This window comes from Protopterus annectens, chromosome 3.part1 (assembly GCF_019279795.1).
Source record: "Protopterus annectens isolate FY-2018-M chromosome 3.part1, PAN1.0, whole genome shotgun sequence".
Lineage (NCBI taxonomy): Eukaryota > Metazoa > Chordata > Ceratodontiformes > Protopteridae > Protopterus > Protopterus annectens.
In genome coordinates this window covers 657,475,818-657,502,287 of record NC_056732.1, presented here as the reverse complement: position 1 = coordinate 657,502,287, position 26,470 = coordinate 657,475,818, and positions in this window count along the sequence as shown.

Here is a 26,470-nt window from a genome sequence, read left to right as displayed (position 1 = left end):
CCATCTAAGTAAGTTACCACCAACACAATCAGTTGTATGGCTGTAGTTACAGACTTATCAGAACTGAATTATACAGTGGGATGGGGTAAAGCTATCCTTGCTGCAAACTCAGGCTAACTAAGTTGCTAGTGCTAAGGAGCAGTCAGGCTAGCTTAGGGCTATTACAATGTTAAGTATTAATAACCAACACCAGGGTTAGCCGTCAATTTTATTGCTTGGTGTCAGCTGAGTGGTCACTGCTCAGTAACTATAATCTTTCTGGACTTGATCTTTAACTGGTCTTTGCAGGAGGATTTGTAGACCAAGGGATGGAAGTAAAACCAGGATCTAATGGAGCTTTTCCCGATTGCAGTTAGGCATCAGTTTAATTGCTTCATGTCACCTGAATGATCACTACTAAGTAACTAGTCTTCCAGGACTTGATCTTTAACTGGCCTTTGCATGGGGATTTGTAGAACTGAGGGACAGAAGTAAAACCATGGTTCTATGCAGCTTTTCCTGATTGCAGTTAAGCATCAGTTTAATTGCTTGCTCTTGGCTGAGTGGTCACTGCTCAATAACTATAGTCTTTGTGGAATTGATCTTTAACTGGTCTTTGCAGGTGGATTGGTAGACCCGAGGGGCAGGAATAAAATCATCATTCTATGGAGCTTTTCCTAATCACAGTTAGGCATTAGTTTAATTGCTTGGTATCAGCTGAGCAGTCACTGCTCAGTAACTATAGTCTTCCTGGACTTGATCTTTAACTGGTCTTTGTAGGGGGTTTTGTAGACCTGAGGGACAGGAGTAAAATCAGGGTTCTACGGAGCTTTTCCTGATCACACTTAGGTGTGAGTTTAATTGCTTGGTGTCAGGTGAGTGGTCACTGCTCACTAACTATAGTCTTCCTGGAGATGATCTTTAACTAGTCTTTGCAGGGGGATTTGTAGACCCAAAAGATGGGATTAAATGTGAGCACTTAATCTCCGATGCATCACTGGCAGCAAGGGTAATGTTTTCCTTTATTTATTATTATGCATACATTGTAAATACCTACCTGATATGGGCTATACCATTTAAAAGCTCATTATACATTCACAGTTAATAAGGATATCACAGGAGACACTAGAAGAAGATCAACGTTACAGACACATGCTCAGTTCACAAGACATAGTACATCAGTGAAATTCTTCCTTTTATAAAAACAGTTAAAGAACACTGATAGATCAATATAAGAAGCCTGTCTTTCAAATGGACAGAGAAGATTTCATCAGTGAATATCAATTTCTTTTTAATATTTTTAATACAAAAACGATTATATACAGAAAAACAATAAAGGCAACAACCGATATGATATATGGATAATGAAACACTGCTCATAAAGGCATAACACAGAAGAAGTCAGTAATGGAAAATAAGCATAAAGACATAAAACAGAAGAAGCCAGGTATGGAAAATACAGAAAATAAATATAGAAAATAAAATAAGTTCCTTTTTTGCTGCATTGAGCATGTGGTGGTTAAAACATAACTGAAGGAAGAGAAATCCCAAAAAGCATCTTTGAAGAAAATTGTTCCTCTCTGGGAAGATTTTCATGTCTGAGTCTAGCACTCTGTGCAACTTATTATTATTATACATACAGTCTAGATTGTAACCTGTTCTGGTGCATGACAAGCTAGGATCTTCATATTTGTAGACAGAAAAAGAACTCATAAGGCATTAGATTAACAGAAGATGTATATATATGGGCTCCTTTTCCAAGATTTCACAAGAAGTATGACTTTATTGTTTACAGACATTGAGCTTACACTAGAGACGATATATCCCATTATATTAGAATAAAAAAGTATGAACAAATAAATCTATTGCTTTTAATAGTTTTAATATGAAAAGTGATCATCTACTAGAAAATAGTAAAGGCACAGCCACAAGATGTATGGCTAATGAAACACTACACATAAATGCATAACACAGAAAAGGTCAGATATGGACAATAGTAAACAAAGTCCCTTTTTTTCTCCACTGAGCATGTATAGCATGAAACCTAAGAGAAGGATGGAAAATCTGGAAAACCATGTATCAGTGCATTGTTTTCACCTGTTGGAAGATTTGCTGCCTTCTTTAAGTACATTGTGCAGGTTATTATTACGATACATTCCAGAATGTATAGATGCAGGCTCCTATTCCAAAACACCATCAGAAGTATGACTTCTGCAGATGCATGACAACCTAGGATCTACATATCCATACACAGAAAAACAAGTCATAAGGGATTACATTAACAGAAGGTGTATAGATACAGGCTGTTATTCCATGACATCACCAGCGGTATGACTTCATACTCTATAAAGCCAAGAACATACAGTTGAGATAAAACATAAAACATCCCCATTCTCTTAGAATAAAACAGTAAGCATACTCATAAACAGAATGCTACCAGCCTATATGAAATCTGGAAAAGTAGTCTTGCAGTGAGACTGAAAGTCAAGAAGACCTGGCAGTGTTTATAAGTTATATAAAATATGTTATTGCTTAGCAGTGCAAACATAAGTATAAATGATGTGCAACACTTACCTTATGGGTAAGTTCAAAATACTGAATACATTTTTAATGCGAGGGGCAAGCCCCTCTGCTCCCGTCATGTGGGGGGCTGCATCCCCCACACCCCCTGCTAAATATATATATCAACTCCAAGATCGCACAACAGTGGAGAAGGGGCAAATTCCATCATTCAATATTTAGAATTTTCAGTCTTTTTGAGATTCAGTCTTTTGATTTGCAGTCATTATGTCCAAATTTTGCTGTACTGGGACATCTGCTAAATGAAACTTGACTGACATGAGGAATATCATGGAAACAACTGTCTATCCCATCATCCTCTGTGGAAGTATTTGACTGTCAGAGGTGAATATATTTGTCAACAGTTGTTATGTATACTTTCTAAATACTTACCTGATATGGGCTATACTTTTTTAAAGCTCATTATACATATATAGATAAGAAATTTATCAGAGGGAGCTCTTGATGAAGGTCAGTATTCTCAGTACTCAGATCCCAAGATGCAAGACAACATTGAAATGCTTACTTCTGTAAAATCCATTAAAGAATACTGGGAGATCAGTTATAAGAAACGTACCTTTTAAATGGACAGAGAAGAATACAAAGTCAGTGAAAATGAATTGTGTTATAATAGTTTAATTATCAAAAGTTGATCAGCAACTGGAAAACAATAAAGGCAACAACCCATACTATGTTTGGATAATGTTAGTCTGCACATTAATGCATAACACAGAAGTCAGGTATAGAATATAAACTAAGCTCTTTTTTGCTGCATTGAACATGTGCAGATTGAAAGTTAACTGAAGGAAGAGAAATCCCAAAAAGCATCTATGAAGAAAATTGTTCCTCTGGGAAGATTTGCATGTCTAGCACTCATTGCAACTTATTATACCATGATCCCCCCAAAACGTGCACGCTGATTGGCCAGCGTGCCCATTGTAAATCGAGTTATACTAATGGAAAAAGGTCCGGTCGCCCAGACTTTTTTCCATTAGTATAACTCGGTTTTTTAAAACACTGTCTCTCTATGTTAAATGGGTTTAACATAGCGAGACAGCTTTAAAATAAGCAACGGAGATCTCCGTTGCTTATTTTAAAGCTGTCTCGCCATGTTAAACCCATTTAACATAGCGAGGCAGTGTTTTAAAAGCAACGGAGAAAGCAAGATCTCCGTTGCTTTTTTTTAGTGTTTTGCTATGTTAAATGAGTTTAACATAGCGAGACAGTTTTAAAATAAGCAACGGAGATGTCCGTTGCTTATTTTAAAACTGTCTCGCTATGTTAAACTCATTTAACATAGCTAAAAAAAAAAAGCAATGGAGATCTTGCTTTCTCCGTTGTTTGCTCAACTCTGATGTACCGCGCAGGCGCGAGTACATCAGAACTGGCGCGGATGACAGACATCTGCGGAAGGGCAGTAAACAGGGATTATACTATGCCATTATTTAAGAAAAGTAATAGTTTCTTTTCTTAAATAATGTCATATAATAGCAATAACCACTTCTGGGTGGTAATGCTAAATTTACCCACGGTTGGCTTTGTTTGGTCCCTCGGGCTTCGCCCTCGGGACCAAACCACGCCAACCGTGGGTAAATTTAGCATTACCCACACCCAGGCGTGGGTTATTGCTATATTATTACACATACATTCTAGATTGTAACCTGTTCTAGTGCATAACAAGCTAGAATCTTCACATCTTTAGATAGAAAAAGAACTCCTAAGGCATTAGATTAACAGAAGATGTATAGATACGGGCTCCTATTCAAAGACATCATTGGAAGTATGACTTTCTACTTTACAAGCCTTGCATATACACTTGAGATAATACACCTCATTATATTAGGATAAAAAGATACAACAAACCAGTTAGCATTAAAGTCTGTCATAAACTGAATATTACTAGCCTATTTGAAATCTAAAAACATAATCTTGCCCTGAAACTGAAAGAGCAGATGACCTAACACTGTTTATAAGGTATATAAAATAGTTGATTGCACAGCAGTGCATAGACAAGAGGAATTAAATTGCAGCACTTAAGTTATTTTCACATTTCAGTGTACTTGGACATCTGCTGAATGTAACTTGACTGAAGCAAGGAATATCACGGAAGCATCAGTCAATCTCCTCACCCACTATAGAAGTATTTGATTCTCAGAGGTGAGTATATTCAACAGTTCATTATGTATGCTATGTAAATACCTACCTGATGTGTGCTATACTTGTTAAAGATCATTATACATACATGCATAGGAAAGTCATTATGGGAGGCACTAGATAAAGATTAAACTTACAGATACATGCTTAGATCCCAAAACATCAGTGAAATGCTTGCTTCCATGAACGCCATTAATGAATAGTGAGAGATCAATATAAGAAACCAACCCTTTGAATGGTCATAAAATAATGCTGCATCAATAAATATGAATTGCTTTCTAATAGCTTAAAATTAAAAAAATAATAATAAACAAAATATTACCAGCCAGTTCAAAATCCGGAAAAATGATCTTGCTCAGAAACTAAAAGAGCAGAAAACCTAGCAGCACTTATAAGGTATACAAAAATAACCTGTTGCTCAGCAATGCATAGGTAAGAATTAGAGTGCAGCACTTACCTGAAGCCTGAATTTTTCTGAACTGGGACATGTGCCAAACCAAACTTGAATGAAACATATTAGTCATATTAGCTTTAGGATAATGAAGGCAACTCATCATCAACGATCAGAAATTGATTCAAATGAATGCAGCAGTGTGCTCCTAGACAAAGCTAAGCAAATCTACAAGTTTTTTTGTCCATATATATGTATGTGTTCAGAATTGTCACCACTAAACTTTTTTGCAAGAAATAATAAATGCCATCTTACCTTATTTACTCACTGTTGTCATACATTGCATTATGTTATGTATGCATAGACCACTCTGCCTGTTTTTTTACTACAATACAATTACAAAATAGCACAATGACAACGATTTAGATAAAACATCCATGGAACATCAGGAAATGATTCATGCATGCTGAAATGACTATGTCTGCTATTATATGTGACAAAACAGTTTTCTAGGCAGCATTCCATACGGGCACAGGGTGTTTGCCATTTAATAGAATTTTTTATGTTTTTCTTTAAGAGCATGTCAATGAATTGATTCTTGACATGATAAACTAAAGAATCTAAAGAAGGCACTGAACAGTTCTTTCAGAACAAATCAGGAACTGCCATCTTGATGTTAAGACTGGATCAAACCATACAGTACAGCGCATTGCTTAAGCAAAGGTCAGACAAATAATCACAGTCATAAATGCCTATATCTGTTATTAAGCAAAGTTCCTTCTGTCTCATTCCCCTCAGCAGTCCAGCATTTCACAGAATGTCCAGATTTTTCCCTCATATTTTTGGTCTTTTCTTCATAATATGTGTGGTTTTCTGGCAAATCATTGAGGATAATTCACTAAATAATAACACACAGTTGAGTGTCAGATTTTATATTCATTAGAAAATGCTTGCAAATGCAAAACCTGCAGGGAGAGCAGGGCAGCGCATGTGTACATATGTCAGCATAGCTAGCTGGACTTTTGTAAATAATTTTATGTTATTTGACTAATACACTGATTTGTACAGCTATCTGAGTTAAAATATATTTGTAAAGTTACTTGTATTAAAAATGCATCAGCAGTAGGTCCTGCTGGACAGAAAGAATGTATGCACATGTATTAGGTTGTATTGTTGCAACTGATCAAATGTGTATGTTTATCAGAAAACCCTGGAAGTATGGAAAGTTTGAAATTGTGTTATAGCTTTCAGATGCTGCCACAGATCTTCGCAAAGCTCTGTGTGTATATTGTATCAGAGTCAGGTGACCAGAGGTGATGTCATCCTCTAACCAGCATCTAGTTCCTTTGGAACTCTCACAGCAGCACTTTGGAACCTGACCGGAAAGATTTCTGACAGGATATATATCTCACACATTCACACAGAGAAAGAGAGACATCATCTGGATTTTGCTGTGGTAAGACACTCAGCACAGATCAGCTTGCCTTGCTTTAGTAAGTAGTTGGGGAACAGTAGTTCTTTAGTTAGTCAAGGACATTTAGTGAGACTAGTTTAGTATTGTTTTCTGCATCTGTGAGAAACTATTCAACCGTGTTAGTTTTTATATCTCTGTGGCTGAAATTCTGTTATTTATTGTATTCAGTATTCTCCTGTTTTCTGTTTTGTTATTTATCATTAAATATTTTAATAACTTTCATTGCAGCTGGTCCTTTAGAAAATACTTTCAACATCTTGAAAGGGGTCTATATTAGTTTGCAGAAATGCCATTTCAGTGAACACCTAAACAACAACACCAATTCAACCAAAATTGTTTCAGCAATTCGCTGAATTTACCAAGGGCAAAGAAGTAGTTGGCCAGCTATAAAACTTTGCCCTTTTCTCCACTGTAGTGCAGTCTTGGGGTCAGTATATATATATATATATATATATATATATATATATATATATATATATATATACATATATATATATAGTTTGGGGTTTGTGGGGGGGGGCACAACCCCCCCACTTGGGTGGGTTCGATTTGCTTAAATGTCAGTCTATTGTGCTGTAGAGGAAGTATTTTCTTGCTGTTGGTAAATTCAGCAAATTGTTGAAATGATTTTCACTGAATTGGTGTCGCTGATTAGGTGTTCATTGAAATAACATTTTGACGAACTAATATGGACCGCTTGAGAGTATTTGTACTTGTTTTAGTGACACTGTCACCGATTCTGAAAACCTTTCTGCTTTGGTCACACTGTACCATTTGTATTAATATTAATTTTACACAATATAATTGGGTACCCTTTGTAAGAGCCTTAGGGTAGCTGACTGGTGGTGGTCTGATTACACCAGAGTTTAGGCAGAAAGGGGCACAGATCGTAAATCTGTGACAGCTTTTCTCAGGTGTGTGTGTGTGTGTGTGTGTGTGTGTGTGTGTGTGTGTGTGTGTGTGTGTGTGTGTGTGTGTGAAACTCAAATATCTAAGTGTGTGTCAGCTACTGGGAACATGGACACAGAGCTCCAAAGTGGTGAGTATGGAGTTTTGTGTTGACCTACAGAGAGAAACAGAGTCCATCCCCAGGTCTAGAGCATGCTCCCTGTGTGCTCTTAAGTGAAATTGTGCTTGGTGCAGGGACCTGCATCTGAAACTACTGTGTGACTCTATCTTTGCTCTTACTGACCATCCCTCACTAAAGTCAGTGGTGAGGATTTAATCTCCTTGATTGCTGGACTGGAATAGGGACCCGTCACAATAGGCATCAGAAAAAAGTAACCAAGAGATGTTTTTCAATGTTAATGAATGTGCTAATAAACAACAAACCTCACATTCTCTACTGGACTCATTCTGTTAAGTAGTGTTAATTTATATTCTTTCAACTGTCGAAAAGCATTCACTGGCATCATAAGCTTTACTTAAAAATTATCATCACACGCATTTGACTTTATTATAGCCTTTCATGCAAGAGGATACAAACTAGCAGACCACCGGTATATCTACTCATGATGAAAAAAACACTCCTTCTTTGAATTCTGATGTCCAGGTTGCATTGAAGACATTGAAGTATAATTGAATTTTCCTAATAAATCAGAAATTATTGCTACAGCACAGAGTACACATACATTCTAAATAATGACAGAATGATTGAATCAGTCTCAGGGTAAAGTCTTTAGGATGCACTGTAGTATGGCATAGTAGAGCCATATTGCTAACAGTATGACTGAGTAATCATTTGTGTGCGTGTGTGTGTGTGTGTGTGTGTGTGTGTGTGCACGCACATGGTTCTCTATCCATTCAAAACATCTACCACTTCATTCCTCCTTAACTTTCATATCCTTGTCATTCTGTTCTCTGAATCTCTTCCTTTCTTTACTCTGTTCTTTGCTCTTTCTTTTATTCATCTTGTGTTCTGTAGATAGCCACAAATCCAACAAACATATTGAACCAACATAATTTTAATGTCCAAGTTCATTAGTCTTTCTATGTGTATCAATCAAGACAGATGGACTCTGGACCACTTTCAAAAATATTGCTTGTTTAATTGAAATACAATCATTTGGCACATTTAGCAAATGGCACATATCAGTGACAAACGATACTTAGCACTATCAGTATTTTTTTTAATAAAATAAATAGTCTAATATATCTTTACCTGGTTTGCTGTGTATTTCCGACCTGCTCTCTTGTCAAAAAGTGATTCTAAACTTTCTCAACTCAGTGATCTAGAATGTCTGACATCACAGCAGTACCTTCTTAGATATATTTGCATACTGACATCAGACCTGAAGCCCCACCCACAACTATGACTACCATCTAGCTGCAAACTCCAGCAAAAGGATGTAATGAGAATGGAAAATTCTACATGCAGATTCATTTTGCATACTTTCACTCTAGTTTCTTGATGAAAGAAGGACAATTAAGTGATCAGTCTTAGGACAAACTGCTTTCCCTCCAAAAAGTTACAGCACTGCACCTGTGTCTCTTTAAAGAAGAGTCCTGCTGTATTCCATATATCATTTACCCCCCACCAAAAAAAAAGAAAAAATAGAGAGAGCTGCCACATTATAAATACTGTATCAGATAGTACTTAGGAGTCCATAGCAGGACGCCAAACACACTATTGGTATACAAGAAGATGTTTTCTTAAAAACAAAGAAGCACTATGTTTGTAGAGGGTTATAAAAACAATTAGCAGAACTGCCAGGGAAAAGTTGTGACTAGTAATATTGACTTAGGGTGAACAAGCGGTAAAATGATTTGCATTGTAGTCCATTTTATACAAAACAATATGCCCTTAAATGTAATTATTATCCTTGTTTGGTGATTTCAAATCTCATCGTTTTATTTATTTTATTTATTTATTTCCAGTTTGATTACCGGGGAAGTCCACTGGGCCCAGAGAGGCCGTTTTCAGTGGATGCCCTGGGAGAAAAGCTCCATGAAACAGATTACAGTAAAGATAGCAGTCCAATAAAAATAAAAGTACAAGTGCAAATACATATCAAATAATACAAAGCGTGAGCAATATTGCCCATAGTGGAAAAATATCACGCAGATACATTTTAACAAATTCACACAGTTAATGTTAAAAGTCAAAAGCTATTTACAATATTTACAGAGTGTGAGAGATCATATAGGAATTAGCTATAGAAGCATATAGCCAGCTATAAGGTGCTTAGGAACTCAGGAGGATACCCTCCCAGGGGCTTCTGTTAAAGAGTTCTAGGTAGGGAGAATGCAGTTACATTTCCATTTGGAGGAGAGGTAGGTGTAAAGCTGAGTTTTGAAGTTGTTTGTGTTTGACATTGTCCTTAGTGTGGAAGGGAGACAGTTCCATTTCCCACCTAAGGAGAAGGAGAGGAGAAGTTGTCCAGCAGGACGTTTAGGTTTGTGGGCAGTAATTAAGTTTTGGTGTTCAGATCTGAGAGTTCTATTTGGGGTGTATGGGGCAAGGATGTTAGAGCGGGGCATTTGGTCGGATTAAATATTAGTCTATGTGCTGTAGTGAGCTGGAGGAAGTCCAGGTAATGTGTGAATTCTAACCAGTTGAGGGACTGGAGAGTAACAAAGTGATGAGTGGAATGTTTGGCTTTGGTGGCAAATTTAGAAATTTTGTTATAACAGCTTTCAAGTTTGGAAGTGATGGAAGAGGATAGGTTAGTTAGTAGTGGGGCGCTGTACAGGAGGGAGGGAAGGAGGTAAGAGGAGACCAGAATATGCCTGCTAGAAGTAGAGAGGAAGTGGTTGTTCCTGTATAGCAGACCTAGTTTTTGGTGGGTTTTCTTTTTATTTTGCTGAATATGAATGTCAAACTTGAGGTGTTCGTCTATAGTTACAAAGAGTAGTTTGGCAAAGGGGACAGCTTCGATTGGAGAGTTGCTTTAGCTAAGGACTTGGAAGGAATTTTTATCAAAAGAGAAAGATTTTGAGGGTGTGAATAGTAGTATTTTAGATTTGTTAGCATTTGAGAGAAAGGTGATTTTTGCCACACAAACACAGTTGCAGCAGCTATATGCTTTCATTAGTCCTTTATAGCATGATATATAAACCAAAAGTGAAGGCAGAGAGAGAAGGTCTGCGACTTCTTTTGGCAAAAAGTATAGGACTGCCTTTGAAGGAACTATGGCATCTCAACCACCCACCTGAACTATACATGTTAAAATAATGTGTTAGATAAAAGTTGATTACACACTTTATGAATGGAAAATTTCCCTTAGGGCACATAAATAAAATCTATTTAATGGAGGACATTGTTAATCTTCTACCAGTACAAGGGAAGTGGCTGAACTTCTTCATGGTCTCCTTGACCATAAGATTAGTGAGAACCTATGAACGTCTATGCCTATTTTGGACCTGCTAACACCTAATGCCAGAGATGATCTTCAGATGAGAACTTTCATGTTCTTTCCACAGTTGCAAGCTTCCCATTAACTCCAGGTGTGATTGTACAGACAGGTACTTCTGCCATTCTACTTCCTATACTAACAATTTCTTGTGTATGTCACCACTTTAAAATCCTTTGATAAAGCAACTACACCCATAAATGTAAAGTTATTTAAAACAACTCCATTTGACTTACATGTTTAAATAAAGTATTTTTAAATTACATCTCATGTAGCCAAACATCCGATGAAAAACACTATATAATTAAAGATTATAACAAATTACCTGATTTTCATTAAAAAGCACAGTTGTATAACTTTAACTATATGCGTTATTTCCTGTCAAGATTATAACAACTGTCCAGCTTCCAAAGCTTCAGGGCACCTTTCATATGCCCAAACCATTAGTCAGGTCAAGCTGAGCTGACTAAAAAGGCAGGTTTAGGTGCCAAGTTCTTCAGAGCTTTCATACCAACAGAGAAAGAGAGGCTGATCACAAAAAAAAAAGACAATGCTGGGAACAATAAATAAATAAATAAATAAATAAATAAATAAATGAACAAACAAGCAAATAAATAAATAAATAAATGTATGTATATTCATACCCTGGCATAACGAACACAGCAAAAACAAGGGGGGGGGGGTTACTGCAACAGTGACTTTTTTAACATCTGCTGTTATGGTATGTTTACTTACACAACTGTACTATGTTCATCATACTGATCAATGCTGCAGTAACCTTAGCTATATGGGTAGAGTGCTGTAGCTTACTATATATGGGAGGTGGAAGGGGAAGGGTAGACGATCCCCTGGAGAATGGAGATAGCAAAGCCTAAAGAAGGAATCAAGCTTGTAGTACCTTGTATGTATATAATACCAATGTGCTACTGCTAGAATACTTCTATTATCTAACCCTTTCCAAAAAGCCATAGATGAAGCCAAGGCCCTAGCAGAGTAGGCCTTCACCCTGCCAGTAATAATATAAGACAACCATTTGGAACTTTTCTGTTTTGACACAGGTTGTCCTTTCTTATTACCTTCAGAAGAAGTGAACGACTGATCAAAAGCTCTGAAATATTTAGTTTTCTCAAGATAATATCTGAGTTGTCTGTAGACATCCAAGGTATGGAGTATCCTTTCTGCCTCATTCTTTGGTTTAGGAAAGAAAATGGGGAGGTGAATAGTTTAGCTTAAAGTAAACTCAGATACCACTTTAGGTATAAAAGAAGTATTAGTTATGGTGTTTGCAGATGACATTGTGATATGTAGTGAGAGTAGGGAACAGGTTGAGGAGACCCTGGAGAGGTGGAGATATGCTCTAGAGATGAGAGGAATGAAGGTCAGCAGGACCAAGACAGAATATATGTGTGTGAATGAGGTGAAGATGCAGGGAGTAGAGTTTGTGAAGGTGGGCGAGTTTAAATACTTGGGATCAACAGTTCAGAGTAATGGTGAGTGTGGAAGAGAGGTGAAGAAGAGAGTACAGGCAGGGTGGAGTGGGTGGAGAAGAGTGTCAGGAGTGATTTGTGACAGACCAGTACCAGTAAGAGTGAAAGGGAAGGTCTACAAGAGGGTAGTGAGACCAGCTATGTTATATGGGTTGGAGACAGTGGCATTGACAAAAAGGCAGGAGTCAGAGCTGGATGTGGCAGAGTTAAAGATGTTAAGATTTGCACTGGGTGTGACAAGAGTAGACAGGATTAAGAATAAGTATATTAGAGGGTCAGCCTAGGTTGGACAGTTTGGAGATAAAGCCAGAGAGGCGAGATTGCGTTGGTTTGGACATGTGCTGAGGAGGGATGCTGAGTATATTGGGAAAAGGATGCTAAGGATGAAGCTGCCAGGTAAGAGGAAAAGAGGAAGGCTTAAGATAAGGTTTATGGATGTGGTGAGAGAGGACATGCAGGTGGTTGGTGTGACAGAGCAAGATGCAAAGGACAGGAAGAAATGGAAACAGATGATCCACTGTGGTGACCCCTAATATTAACAGCCAAAAGGAAAAAAAGAAGTTCTCAAAGAAAACCTATGTCTGTGGAAAATGAAATAGGGTTGGCTCGACATAAAAACTTGCAATTTAGATACTCTTCCTGCGAGGGTCAGAGCAATCAGTAAAATAGGTTTCCATGACAAGAACCTCAAGTCAGCCAGATTAGGAGACTCAAATGGAGCAAGCATTAGCTTCTGTAACATAAAATTAAGATGTCAAAGAGGAGCCATGGGTTTTCTTTGAGGCCTTTTAAGCAAAACCCCTTTCAGAAACATTTTCATGTGAGAATGTGTTGAAACAGAAGGATCCCTAGGCACACTTGCTGCAACGGCTGATAAATGAACCTTGATGGGGGAGTAAGAAAGACCATAGGCTAGTAACTCACACAAATATTGTAAAACCAGAGAACTCTAGCCATGACTATGTTTTGGTTATGTTGTTGGCACCAACTAGAATATCTTTTCTGTTTGCAGATATACAAGTTTCTTGTAGCAAGCTTTCATGTCAAAGTTAGTACCTGCTGCTCATCACTAGTAAACAGGTACCTAAAGGAAAACAAGACCCTATCATCCAGGCAGTCAGCTGAAGTTGACTGGGGTTGGGCTTTCTCAAATACTCTGTGAGGAAGCTTGTGGTAATTGGCCCTGGGATTTTCCAAAAGAAGGAAGAACCACTCTTACTGGGACAGAAGGGACTAACCACAATGATCTTGTTGGGACTCCTTCTGAATCTACTTAAGTATCTTGTTTATCAATGGAAAGGGTGGAAAAACATACGGTAATATTCATGTTCAAGGAAAGGAAAAGGGTATCTGTCTTCTGGGCCTTCTTGCATGGGGTTCTGGAGCAGAATCTTCTGCCTGATTGTTAAGAGTGGAGGCACTACTTAAGAACTGCTCCACAGATGGATCCAGTTTACATTTGTGATGGTCTGCCTTTATCCTGCTCAGCTTGTCTGCCCTGCTATTTTCCTCATGTAAATTGCCTGTAGAATATGATTGTGTTTTAAAGCTATATCCCCAGATAACTTGGCTAATCTGCCAAAGTGGTTAGACCAGGTTCACCTTGCTTGTTGATGTACCATGTGACTGTGGTATTGTCTGTAACAACTTGAGTGCCTTCTAACTTCAGTGCATTGATCAGGACAAGTATCTCTTCTATATCTGTGTGCTTGTATTTGACCTTGGTCACCTACACAACCTGCACTTTTATCCCTCCGGAAATTGCTCCCCAGGCAATTTCTGCAGCATCTGTGGTAACTGACTGCTTGGGAGAATGGGAGACCTGGATTTAAGGAGAAAATGGTAGAAACCGTATTATTTAAAGCAGATTTTTCTCACTAGGAGAAACTGCTGAGAAACATTCCTCATACTTTCACAATTAGAATTAACTTTGAACATATGAACCTACCAATTCACAATTCTGAAAATCAGAGTTGCAGAAGCATATACTTTTTTCCCATACTAATCAAGTTTGCAAGTTCAGTGGACATGAGGGACTTGTCAGTCACATGGGCGTTCAAACTTGTTGGTCCTAGCAGATGGAACAGGAAAGAGTACGATTAGAATTAACCAAATGTTTAGCAGCAATAGGATAGCTGCTGGGTCAGGTTTGGGATGAGTGTATAAAAATTTAAAAGACTGAGGAATTTTATACATTTTATCTGTCTTTTTTTGGGGCAGCTGTTTGGCTATCAGGAAAATTGCAGGCAGTGACACACAGATCCTTCAAAGCTGACAGAGCTGGAAAAATGAGTGAAGGTTTTGGAAATTCCTTTTATAACAGCTCATAGTATTTTCTGAGGGACTGAGAAACCTCAGTGTTCTCCCTCTGAAAATACTGGCACATTCTGGAAATAGTCACGGACAAAGAGACCCCCCCCCCCCACATGGAGAACCAGAAGCTGAGCTCTCCTCTAAGTATGAATCAGAAATATGAGAAGAAAACCTTGCATCTTTCCCTTCATCTTCTGGTCCAGATCAGAATATTGAATCTCTATCAGAAGCCACGTTATAAGAAGGATAATTAGCCTGAAGTAAACTACTCCTCTCTAAGGAAATTTCAGGAAGAATAGATATGCATTTAGTTTTGATTCTTTTAAACAGGACAAATGAGGTAAACAGTGTTACTAATGGCAACAGGAGCATCCCCAAGGATGGGAGCAACATTCTGACCAAACAGGGAAGTCTTGCCTGTTCCCTCTGCTAGGACCAACAAGAGTGAACCCTCATGTGACCAACAGGTCCCTTGTGTCCAATGAACTTACAAACTTGAATTATATGGCTGCACATACATTGATTTAGGTGAACTCTACCAAAGTAAAGGGATCACTACCATTGCAGAAGCACACCGACAGTGAAGTCCTAAGGAAAACAGCAATCAGAAAGTCCAAGCTTCATAGCTTCAGTGAGTTATACATGATCAGATTCCCCCCATCCAGTTTAACCTAGACATTTATTTAACAACAGATTCCAAATGCCTTACATCACTTCAAAGACGCTATACAATGGAAACCAATATTCACCAAACATGAATCCTTGAGTTTAACTTTTGCAAATGTTAGCATACTGGTGAATTTAGTTTTTTTTAACATTCCAAAAATATCCCAGTGATACATACATAGTACAATAAAGTTCTCTTCAAACGCTTACAGAATGTAAGCAAAATACACAGATTCATATAGACCTGAAGCTTTTCCCTGTTTGAGTGTGTGTGTGTGTGTGTGTGTGTGTGTGTGTGTGTGTGTGTGTGTGTGTGTGTGTGTGTGTGTGTGTGTGTGTGTGTGTGTGTGTGTGTGTGTGTGTGTGTTCTCGCACACGTGTGTGTGGGCATCACGTGTATAAGTGTATACATTAAATACATCTGCTATAAATTCAGTCCTTCTTAATCTTCAGATCCCCTTCATTCACTTTTTCACTTACCGTCTTTCCTTTATTCTGTTCTCCTTGTCCTTTTTCTTTTTTATCTGGTACTCTCTAGACTGCTCCTAGTTCCAACAAACTTATGTTAAAATAAACTTAATTCCAAGTGCCATGTTCACTAGTTAGTGTAAAAATATGTTTCTGTTTATATCAATCCCAGGATCCCAGACACCCTCTGGACCACATGCAAAAATACTGCTTGTTTAAGGTAAAAGTAATCATTCATCTCATTTAGCAGATCACACAGATCAGTAATAAAAGATATTCAGCATTATCAGTAAATTATGTTTATAAAACAAATAAAATCCAATATAAGTTTACCTGATTTGCTGTGTATTTATGACCTGCTGTCTTGTCCAAAACTGATGCCAAGCTAACTCAGCTCATTAGTCTAGAATGTCTAAAACAAAAAAATGTCAAGAACACCAGGCACTAAAAACTTCATAAAATTTATTAAAGTGAGCGCTTTCATATAGACAAGTGTCAACACTTCGTCAGACAAAGAATGATAAAAACCAAGCTATTAAATAGTATTAAACTTTTAAAATTTTTTTCTTTCGATATTTATGTTTGAAAATCAGCAAATCTTTTCGATTTGCTGATTTTTGAATATATAGAGTCGTCTCTGTTTTGACTTTCGTGGATACGATTCGCTCATATGAGCAATCGCACCACTGTGATTCGGTTTTGTAAAGGTATACCATATAAAATAGTTTGTACTGAAGAGTTTGCCATTCACACTTCTTAATTACCTTCAGAAAGCAACCTGTAGACTTAAAGTGCATAAAGCTCTTTTCGTTTAATAAAATCAAACTTCTTCAGATGCATATATACACGATACAAGTTTTAGTTAAATAAAATACCAGGAAGTGCTTGATCAAATCAGCTCATATGCTGCGATGACATCAGCAACAAAAATTAACCCTTTCTGTTTTACACACTATGAAATAATAATATTTAAAACTAAAACAATCCTGACATCCATATACAAAGACATTTGAAGCTATGGCTTAGAAAATCAGTCAATAATGAATTGTATTACTAAGTATTACTTTAGACAACAAAAACAAATAAATATGTAAAATGATAAAGTTACCTATAAGAAATCACTTTAAAATTTTAAGTAATTCTGCCATACTAAAAAAATTATATATGCATAAAATACTTCATCTCTACAAAACAAAATCACATAACATCGCTAATGAATACTATTAATAATATAAGCAGTGTGCTGCTGAAACTCCATACTACAACCCTTTTTACTACAACATTTCATACTGCTTCCTTGTTAATCGGCTAGCCCAAGAAAACTTAGATGGCGGTTCAGGAAAAATATTTGGGCACTGTTAACAGTATCTAAAATGCGATACAAGGAATTAACTTAATGTTAATGCATGATTTTAACTAATGGTGCATGATCATATTACTGATTCTGTGGCATTCATGCTATGCTATGCCATTCACTAATTCTTCAAAATGGTATTCATTATATAAATAAATAAATAAATAATACACAATCTAACAGTTGCCCTAAGGAGAACAAAAGATAAATATACCTGATATTACATTTACTAACGTGAATTACTACTAGAATAAACATTATTAATGTTGTTAATATAAAAATATAACAGAAATTTTTGTATTACATAACTAAAAGGGAGATTCTGTCATTTAGTTAAACTTTTCAGTTTAAGTAAACATCTAATCTAGCACATATCATTGATACCTGGGTAATAGTATGTGTTGAGGTGAATTTGCCAGTAAAGTTCAAGTTCTTCAAATCTTAGGGAGATGGGACCATCCCGTATGTCATATTTGACATGGACGATAATCTTGAACTTAAATTTATGGTTTGGAAATGTTCCAATATGTTTAGCCAATGTGTTCTCCATTTTCTTTTTATTAATGGCGTACTGATGTTCATACACTAGCTCCCGGAGCTTACACTCTGTCTTGCCAATATAAAATACCGTGCAAGACTGGCACTTCACTAAATATACTACCAATTTGGTGTTACAATTGTATCTGTCTTTTAATCTAAAGACTTGGTCATTCACCTCAAATGTGTTTCCTACATCAATGAATTTGCAGTAGTTGCAGGATTCACACTTAAACATCCTTGGAACTTCACCCATCGTGGTCTTCTAGATTTCAAGAGGTTCTTAATATTACACCCTCTCCTATAGATGATTTTGGGTGAAGTACCTAATCAAGTAAGATCAGGTCCCGTCTAAAAGTTCTGTACAATGTGGCTGTCTACACTGTAGGTGGTAACTAAGCTCAAAGTGAAGTTGCCTTCTGTAACTGGACTATCCACATTAAGGTCTAATCCAGGCTTTTCTTTTGATGTTGATGCAGGTACCCTGCCTAAACCCAAAATCGGGGTGTAAAAACCTGACCTTCTCTTACTCTGAACCTCCTCCATGAGTCTATTAGATCACAGGGATTGTCTCAAGCTAAAAACATGATCTTTAGAATCTTGCATTCCTCCTCAAAATCTCTATCCAAAGGAATAATGATAGCTGCTCTTACCAATTGGCCCTTAACGACCGCATGATTTTGATGGCAAGGGTGGCAACTGGAATAATGGAGGAATGAGTTGGAATACATGCTTTTCTGAAAATTCTAGACAAAAATCGATTTCTCCTTATATCTTTTCTAAGATTAATATATAGGTAGGCTATTTCCTCACTAACAAAATTGTGAGTGAATTTCAAGAAGGATGTGGTAATATTAAAGTAATCCACTAACTTGTTCGCTTCAACAAAATCCCCTTTCAGCATAATAAAAATGTACGCATGTCTCTATATTAAATACAAAATTTGTCTCCCAGAATGCCATCACTAGGTTTGCCAAACTAGCTCCACAAGGGGAACCCATGGCAAGCCCAATTTTCTGCAAATATAAGTCATTCTCAAAAACAAAGTAATTGTTTGATAAAACAATGTCCAACAACTCAGATACAAGTGAAATCTCTGAATCAGGAGCTCCTTTCTTCCTTAACATCCCCACAATCCATTTGATTCCTTCCAAGTGTGGGATAGATGTATAGAGATCTTTTACATCTATCATGAGAAAATTATAGTTCTCGCTAAATTCAAGCTCACTGATTTTCTTTAAAAATGACCATGAGTCTTTGCAGACTTGACTCTCACTTGTCAGGTGTCTTTTTTTAGAATAGCAACCGCTACTTTAGTGCATGGATAAGTGACTGAATCTCGACCATCAACTAAAGGTCTCATTAGTGGATTTATTAAATCCTTATGGATCTTGGGTATTTTAGGGTAAGGTATAGTCATATAATTGAAGACATTGGCTTCAATTCTAGCTGTTATGAATAAATCACTCAAATACATATTTATTCATTGATATGCCAAGTTTACTTCATTAAGGGAGGCTAATTGGTAGCTTCCCCTGCCAAAGTGTCCCTCATTCATTTTACATATTCGTGATGGTCCATAATGTTCAGGCCACCACCCTTGTCAGGTTTGGAAACCCGTACTCTTAGTGATCTCAAATAATTAATTTCATCCCATTCATATTCGCTAACATTCATCCTGATGGTAGCATTCTTAGAAAATCTCTCCAAGTACCTTAAGTCACGCTCACATGCAAGTTTGAATATTTGTAAGCTGGGAGGTAGTGGTGGATTGAAAGTACTTGGTACACTAAGGCATTCCTGATATCTGAACTGTTATTGTCATTGTTAGCAAATAAAATATTCAGGTTTAATTTCCTGGTATAATTTTTGATGTTGAGGATTGCTCTGGCTACATTGATCTGTTGTGAGGGAACAAAGGTGTACCCCCTAGCCAATAATTCAACTAATTCGGGACTAATATTGACTTCCAAATAGTTGAAAATTTGAAAGTCTCCTTATTGTTTTTAATGATATTCGGGTACTCTTTGGACTCAGGGTACACTTCTAATGTTTCTTCTTGTTGAACTTCCTGCTGTTCTTCCTGTTGTTCATATAATTCACTCATTTGAGGATAGCCCCCTGTTGTTGGGGATTCTGAACATTTGTACCAGGTGTGGTGTTACCCCCACCTTTCTGCTGACCCCTTCCATTTTGTTTATTGATTCTCTCACTTCTCCTTACTGGAAAAGACTCGTTCATATCTTCCTGGCAGGGGGTCTGAGAGTTCATTTGTTTGTCAAAGTTGAAACTTAAATCCAGGTCACTCACCCAAGAAAGGCCTTGCATAGAGGCGGTATTATTGTTGTTAAATGTCCGTTTGTGACATCGGTGGACTTGGGTATGCCATACCATTGTCAAAGGCTAAGTGATCTTTTTGCAATTTTTTAACCTTAATAGATTTCAACTTATTAAGATACTGATCTATGCTGGAAAAAGTTCTTGTGTAGTCATATTGACACCTCTTGAAATATAAGTGCATTTTAATTTTGTGATGTAGATCAGTCACTTCTTTTAAAATGGTTTCAACCCATGAATTGTAATGTGTTATCATGAGTGCTAAAAGTTCAAACCCCTGTTTATCATAGAATTGTAATAATTCTGAATGAAAAACAAAGTGATTAACTAAGCCCATTGGATACTGGAATCTCCTAAGGCCTTTTGATACTATATGCTGTTGTAAACATTCCTTAAAGTATGAAATTTCAAGTTGTAGTGTTTTAAGTTTGACAAGTTTAGAATCAAAAATTTTCAGCATGTCGACAATACTGTCATTGAGATTAACATTACCTCCAACCGGTTGCCCCTTTGGTGGATTGTGAACTTCCATAGAAAAAGAAAAATTTACATTTAGCCAGTCCATCAGAACAGGAGCCCCAATAAGCCCTGAGGTATGAATCTCATGCTGAACACTCATATAATTTCATTGCTGCTCTTGATTTGTTCCTGGTTGAATTAATGGGCATTGTAAGTTGTTCTCTACTGCATTTAAGTTAGGTCTAGTTCTTGCTTCCACATTGCTTCCATCCTGTTCATGCAGTGTAAGCACAGTATTAGACAATGACACCGACTCACTTAGTTCACGGTGCTGGTTGTCTAAAGATTCCAAACGTGATGTTAATAGTTCCATCTGTTTCACCATAACTTCAGTCAAAGCTGTCAGCTCACAATTTTCCACTCTGTCTTGCATTTGAGTGAAAAATCTCGGACTACAAATAAATATATAAAATAATAAAGTTACCTAGAAGGAATTACTTTAAAAATTCTAAGTAATTCTGCCTTGCTAAAAAATGATATATACATAAAATAATTCATCTCTACAAAACAAAATCACATAACATTGCTAATGAATACTATTAATAATATAAGCAATACGCTGCTGAATCGCATCGCTTATATTATTAATAGTATTCATTAGCAATGTTATGTGATTTTGTTTTGTAGAGATGAAGTATTTTATGTATTAGCATGGCAGAATTACTTAGAAATGTTGAAGCAATTCCTTCTAGGTAACTTTATCATTTTACATATTTATTTGTTTTTGTTGTCTAAAGTAATACTTAGCAATACAATTCATTAATGATTGATTTTATAAACCATAGCTTCAAATGTCTTTGTATATGGATGTCAACATTGTTTCAGTTTTAAATAGTATTATTTCATAGTGTGTAGAACAGGAAGGGTTAATTTTTGTTGCTGATGTCATCACAGCTGGTCAGCTGATTTGCTCAAGCACTTCCTGGTATTTTATTTAACTAAAACTTGTATTGTGTATGTATGCATCTGAAAAAGTTTGATTTTATTAAATGAAAAGCGCTTTATGCACTTTAAGTCTATTGGTTGCTTTCTGAAGCTATTTTCTTTTGATTTTAGTAGATTTTTTGTGTTTATTTTGACTTGTTAATTACCACTATGGTCCCAGAGATATGAACATTTGTTTGAAATTTAAGGACATGATTTGATTCTGTCATGAAGCATTCACTCTGCCCATTGGAAGTTACAGTGCAGACTTCCAGAGCTCCTTTGGAGGGAATGAGTTAAGGGAGGCTAAAATCTTGTTTGTCTTATGGGGAACTGATTTGACGAAACACAGTTCCTTGCAAACACACCATCAAACTAAATTCACAGGTTCAGCAACAGGAGAGACTACCCAAAAAGTAGATGGGCCAGCCCCAAAAGGCCTTGAGGAATACTAATTCTTTCTAAGAGTGTGGAGTTAGTGGACCATCCTTTCTTCTGTCTCAATAATTATAGAATTTCACCGAAGGAGATATCTTCTAGGGGAATCTAGGGGAATCTTCTCTTCACTGAAATCATTATGCTCAGTGAGAGACTCCTGAGGGGAGGCCAGGTGCCTTTTTTGCACATGTGCTTCATATGTACTTCCATTTCAGGAGTTTCTAGGGAAGACTCAGAAGAAAGTGGGGAATTCACAACATGGACTAACTTGAGACCTCTGGGAGCTGCCTGTCCCAAGGCAAGAAGAGGAAGAAAAGGAGCTGAAGATGTCAGCTGGTGATGGGACCATTCTGCATGTGAAAGGGATACCTACTGTCTAGTCTAGAGATAACTTTCTCAAATGCCTCATAAGCCAAAGCCAGAACCAGTCCCAAAGTAAGTCCTGTGAGATCTGAACACCCCAAAAAGAGCACATTCTGAAACCTGATCTGGATTGGCTCCAAAGTCGAGCTGTTGAGGGCCAAAGCACTGAGAGGAATGGAAGGATTCAAAAGCCTCAGATATGATCTGAACCCCAAGCCCTAGTGCTGACCTCTTGGCTCCAGGACCCATCAAGTTCCAATGAAGTCTGAGTTGACCAGGTAAGGGATACTGTTGGAGTCAAAGAAGCCAAGTCTTCCATCTCTGACAGATAATCCTTAGGAAAAACATGTATGCACTGACACTAGATTAGAAGGTCAGATCAGTGAAGAGGAAAGCGGCAGAGGAGTGGGAGGGGCATCTTCCAGCTTCCCAATAGCAGGTGGTGCAGGAAGGACCCTAGCTAAATTTTGGTCCTCAGGAATTTCCTCATCTTTTCCACATCATGCTTGGATAGACTCCTTGGTGACAGCACTGATGTTAAGGACAAAGCCATTGAAGGTGGCCTAGAGATATGATAGAATTACCTCACTTGTTGGAAGGAGAACTGGAGCCAAGGACTGACCAGCAACAACAAATTCCTGCATCCCAAGAATAGCAGGCTTGGTGTCCTGATACTGATTAATTCCAGCAGTATTCAAATAAGTAGGTTTAGGCAATTTTGCTGCTGGACCTGACTTGCTTTAAGGATCAGGAGACCTTTTCCCAGATTCCTTCTCCAGGTGCTTCTGGAAGATTTCTCCCTGACATTATCCTTTTCCTTTTCTCTTTTTGTTTTCTTTTGTATCTTTCCACTTTGTTTTTCTCCCTAACTTTCTGCTAAAGGGAGAACTAGATTGTAAAGGGTTAGTTTACTCCACTGTGGCTGGGAGAAAATCCTTCAGAACAAGCTTGGACCTCTGAATTTAAAGTGCTCTGGCCCCAAAAGCTGAGCACACAGAGCATTTTTCATCAAGATTAGAGGCCCCCAAACAAATGCACTTTGAGTTTGCATTGTGAGAGTGATTCTTGTGACCACTGAAGGCACGTTTTTTTAAATCTATTGGCCTGGTTGGATATGTTAGTAAGAGGGAAAAATGTACACAAACACTACCAGAAAAAATATACAGCAGTGATGAACAGAATACTTAATCTTCTAAACTATGCCCCAAAAATCTTAGACAGAGCAATCACAAAAACTATCAACATAGAAAAGTAGTATAAGCTATATCTATGTATATACAAGTATCTTTTATAGAGGGGGAAAAGAGCTAAACAAGCATAACATATTCTAAAGATGGAACAATAGCAAGGAACTAAGTCAGAAAGTGAAATGGAATTAAACCTGAGGTAGTAGAAAAAAAATGTGCATACATTTGAGAAAAAAAAAAAAAAAAACAGCTGAGCCAAAGACAACATTTAAAGCATTCAAGGGGCAAATGAGATCTGAGGTAGGTTGATAACCTAGTAACAATCTATGAATCTATGAATCTTAAGCAGCCAGTAAATCCACTTTAGGCAATGGACCCAGTGGCATGGCCTAGTTAAATGACTTGGTCAGAGTCACACAGTAGGCAAATGGGGGTAGAAAGGTTGACACCCCGCACACTTGACTACAGAAAACAGCTCATTAAGTGCTTAGAATCTTAGTCTGCAGCACTATCAGCCAAAAATCCATTGATTTCTTCATTTTCTGGTAAATCCCTTGAGGACTGCAGTCATTCAATAATATCAGTCATTAGAGATTTGTAGTTCTTGTTATTGAAAATCCACACTGATGCAAAACCTGTTATTCTGTTAACCTTTAAAGTAATTTAAAGCTGTCTCCTATTTAAGGCTCTCATCTATTAAACTGTTTCTTGTTTTCAGAAATATATGGTTTGAATCCTTCTACCTCCATTTTCCTGTTGTGTGATTTGAGAAAGTCATTTAATTAGACAGTGCTCTTGGGTCAGTCCTGAAAGAGGTACTTTACCCAACTGGTTTATCTGGTTAATAAATAGGTAAATTAAAATATTTAAAATTACCCCTTTCGGGCAGTTGTAGCCCCATTATTTTTGGCTTTGTTTGGAATTCTTGAACAAAGACGCTAAGCAACATTTTGTGGTCATCATCATCATCATCAGCCCCTTTTTCCCATTTTTTTCTACATGGGGTTGGGGTATTGTGTTAACTGTCACCAACTCTCTTGATTCAGTGTCATACTCCTGCCTTCTTCAATACTCATGTCTGACTGTCACAGATCTTCTTTCACACAATCCAGCCACCTCTTTGCTGGACGTTGTCGCTTCCTCTTAACTTCTTCCTCTTTGTCCCAAATCTTCCTCACCAGATTGTCTTCTCCTTTCCTGTACATGTGTCCAAACCACCATAATCTGTTCTCTTTGATCTTTTCTGGAATTGGAGCTACTTTGGCTTTTCCTCTTATGTCCTCATTTCTTCGTCTGTCCCACAGTGTGCATCATACCACCCTTGTCAGGCACTTCATTTCCATCACCTCTAGCTTCTTCAACTGTTCTGCCTTTACTGCCCAGGTTTCTGTACCATACAGTAGTACTGGTCACACCACTATCTGGTACACCTTACTTTTCAGCTTCTTTGGCATTCTTCTGTCATAGACTAGACCTGATAGTCTATGCTAGTTAGCTGCAGCTTTTCTCAATCTAGCTTTGACCTCTTCATTCGGACTTCCCTTCTCCTCAACCACCCCACCCAGATACTTGAAGCTGTTTACCTATTCCACTATCTTCCCTTCTATCTCTATTCCCAGCTTCTTCTGATTTTCCCAATTTGCTGCCATTATCACCGTCTTATCTGTGATTAGTTTCATCCCATGGGCCTTCAGTTTTGCATTCCATTCTTCTATCCTTTGCTGAAGTTCTAGCTCAGAGTCAGTCTGTAATGCCACATCATCTGCATACAGCAACTTTGCTGATCTATCCTCTCTGACCTGTTTGCTAATGTAGTCCATCACTAGTATGAACAGCAGTGGGCTCAGAGCTAAACCCTGGTGTACACCCACTCCAACTGGAAACTCATCTGTGAGGCCGAACACTGTTTGTACTTGAGTCACTGGGTCCTTGTACATAGCCTTAACTAATTATACCAGTGTTTCTGGGACTTCAAACCATAGCAGTACTGCCCAAATCAGCTTTCTTGGGACATTGTCATATGCTTTCTCCAAGTCTAGGAATGCCCAGTTGGACTCTCTCCTCATCTCTAGCTTCTTCTCAAGTATCTGTCTCACTGCAAACATCAGATCTATTGTGCTACATCCTGATCTGACTACAAACTGCTCATTTCCCATCTTATTCTCTACTACTCTGCATATCGGTTTATCAATCACCCCCTCCAGAACTTTCATACAATGTGATAGGAGTTTGATGCCTCTGTACTGCCCACAGTTGTGGATGTCTCCTTTGTTCTTGTACACTGGCACAAGTATGCTTAATCTCCAGTCATTTAGGAGATGCCTTTCTCTCCAGACTTCTATTAGTACCTTCATGAGCTATTTCTTCCCTATCTCACCCAGCATCTTTATCATATCTGCTGTGACCTCATCTGAGCCTGCTGATTTCCTTGACTTCATTTTCCTTACTACTGTTCTTACTTCTTCTAGGATGAGCACCTCCTCTTCTTCTCTCATCGTAGGCTGTTTCTGGGGCAGTGCAGCTTCTGTGGGGTTTTCTTCATTCAGCAATGCTGGATATACTCCTTCCATCTGCTTTTGATGTCCTGTGGACTGCTGAGCAGGTTGTTGCTGGCATCCCTTATGAAGAATGCCTGATTATCTTCTTTATCTTTCTGTCTTTGCCTTGAAACCTGATATAGTTTCTTTGTGCCACTTACTGAGTCACTTTGCAGAAGCTGGTAGAGTGCCTCCGATGCAAAGGCTACTGCAACTTCTTTCTTAGCTTCCTTGTTAGCCAACCAGTAGTCCTTCTTAGCCTGGTCAGTCTTTTCTATCTCCCACTTCTTCCTGCACTCCTTCTTTCTTTTGATGACTTCCTGGACATCTGCATTCCACCACCAGATTTCCTTATGTACCTTTGTTCAATACCTGGCTCAGCCACACATCTTTTCTGTAGTCGTAACACATGCTGTTTTTAGGAGCTGCCA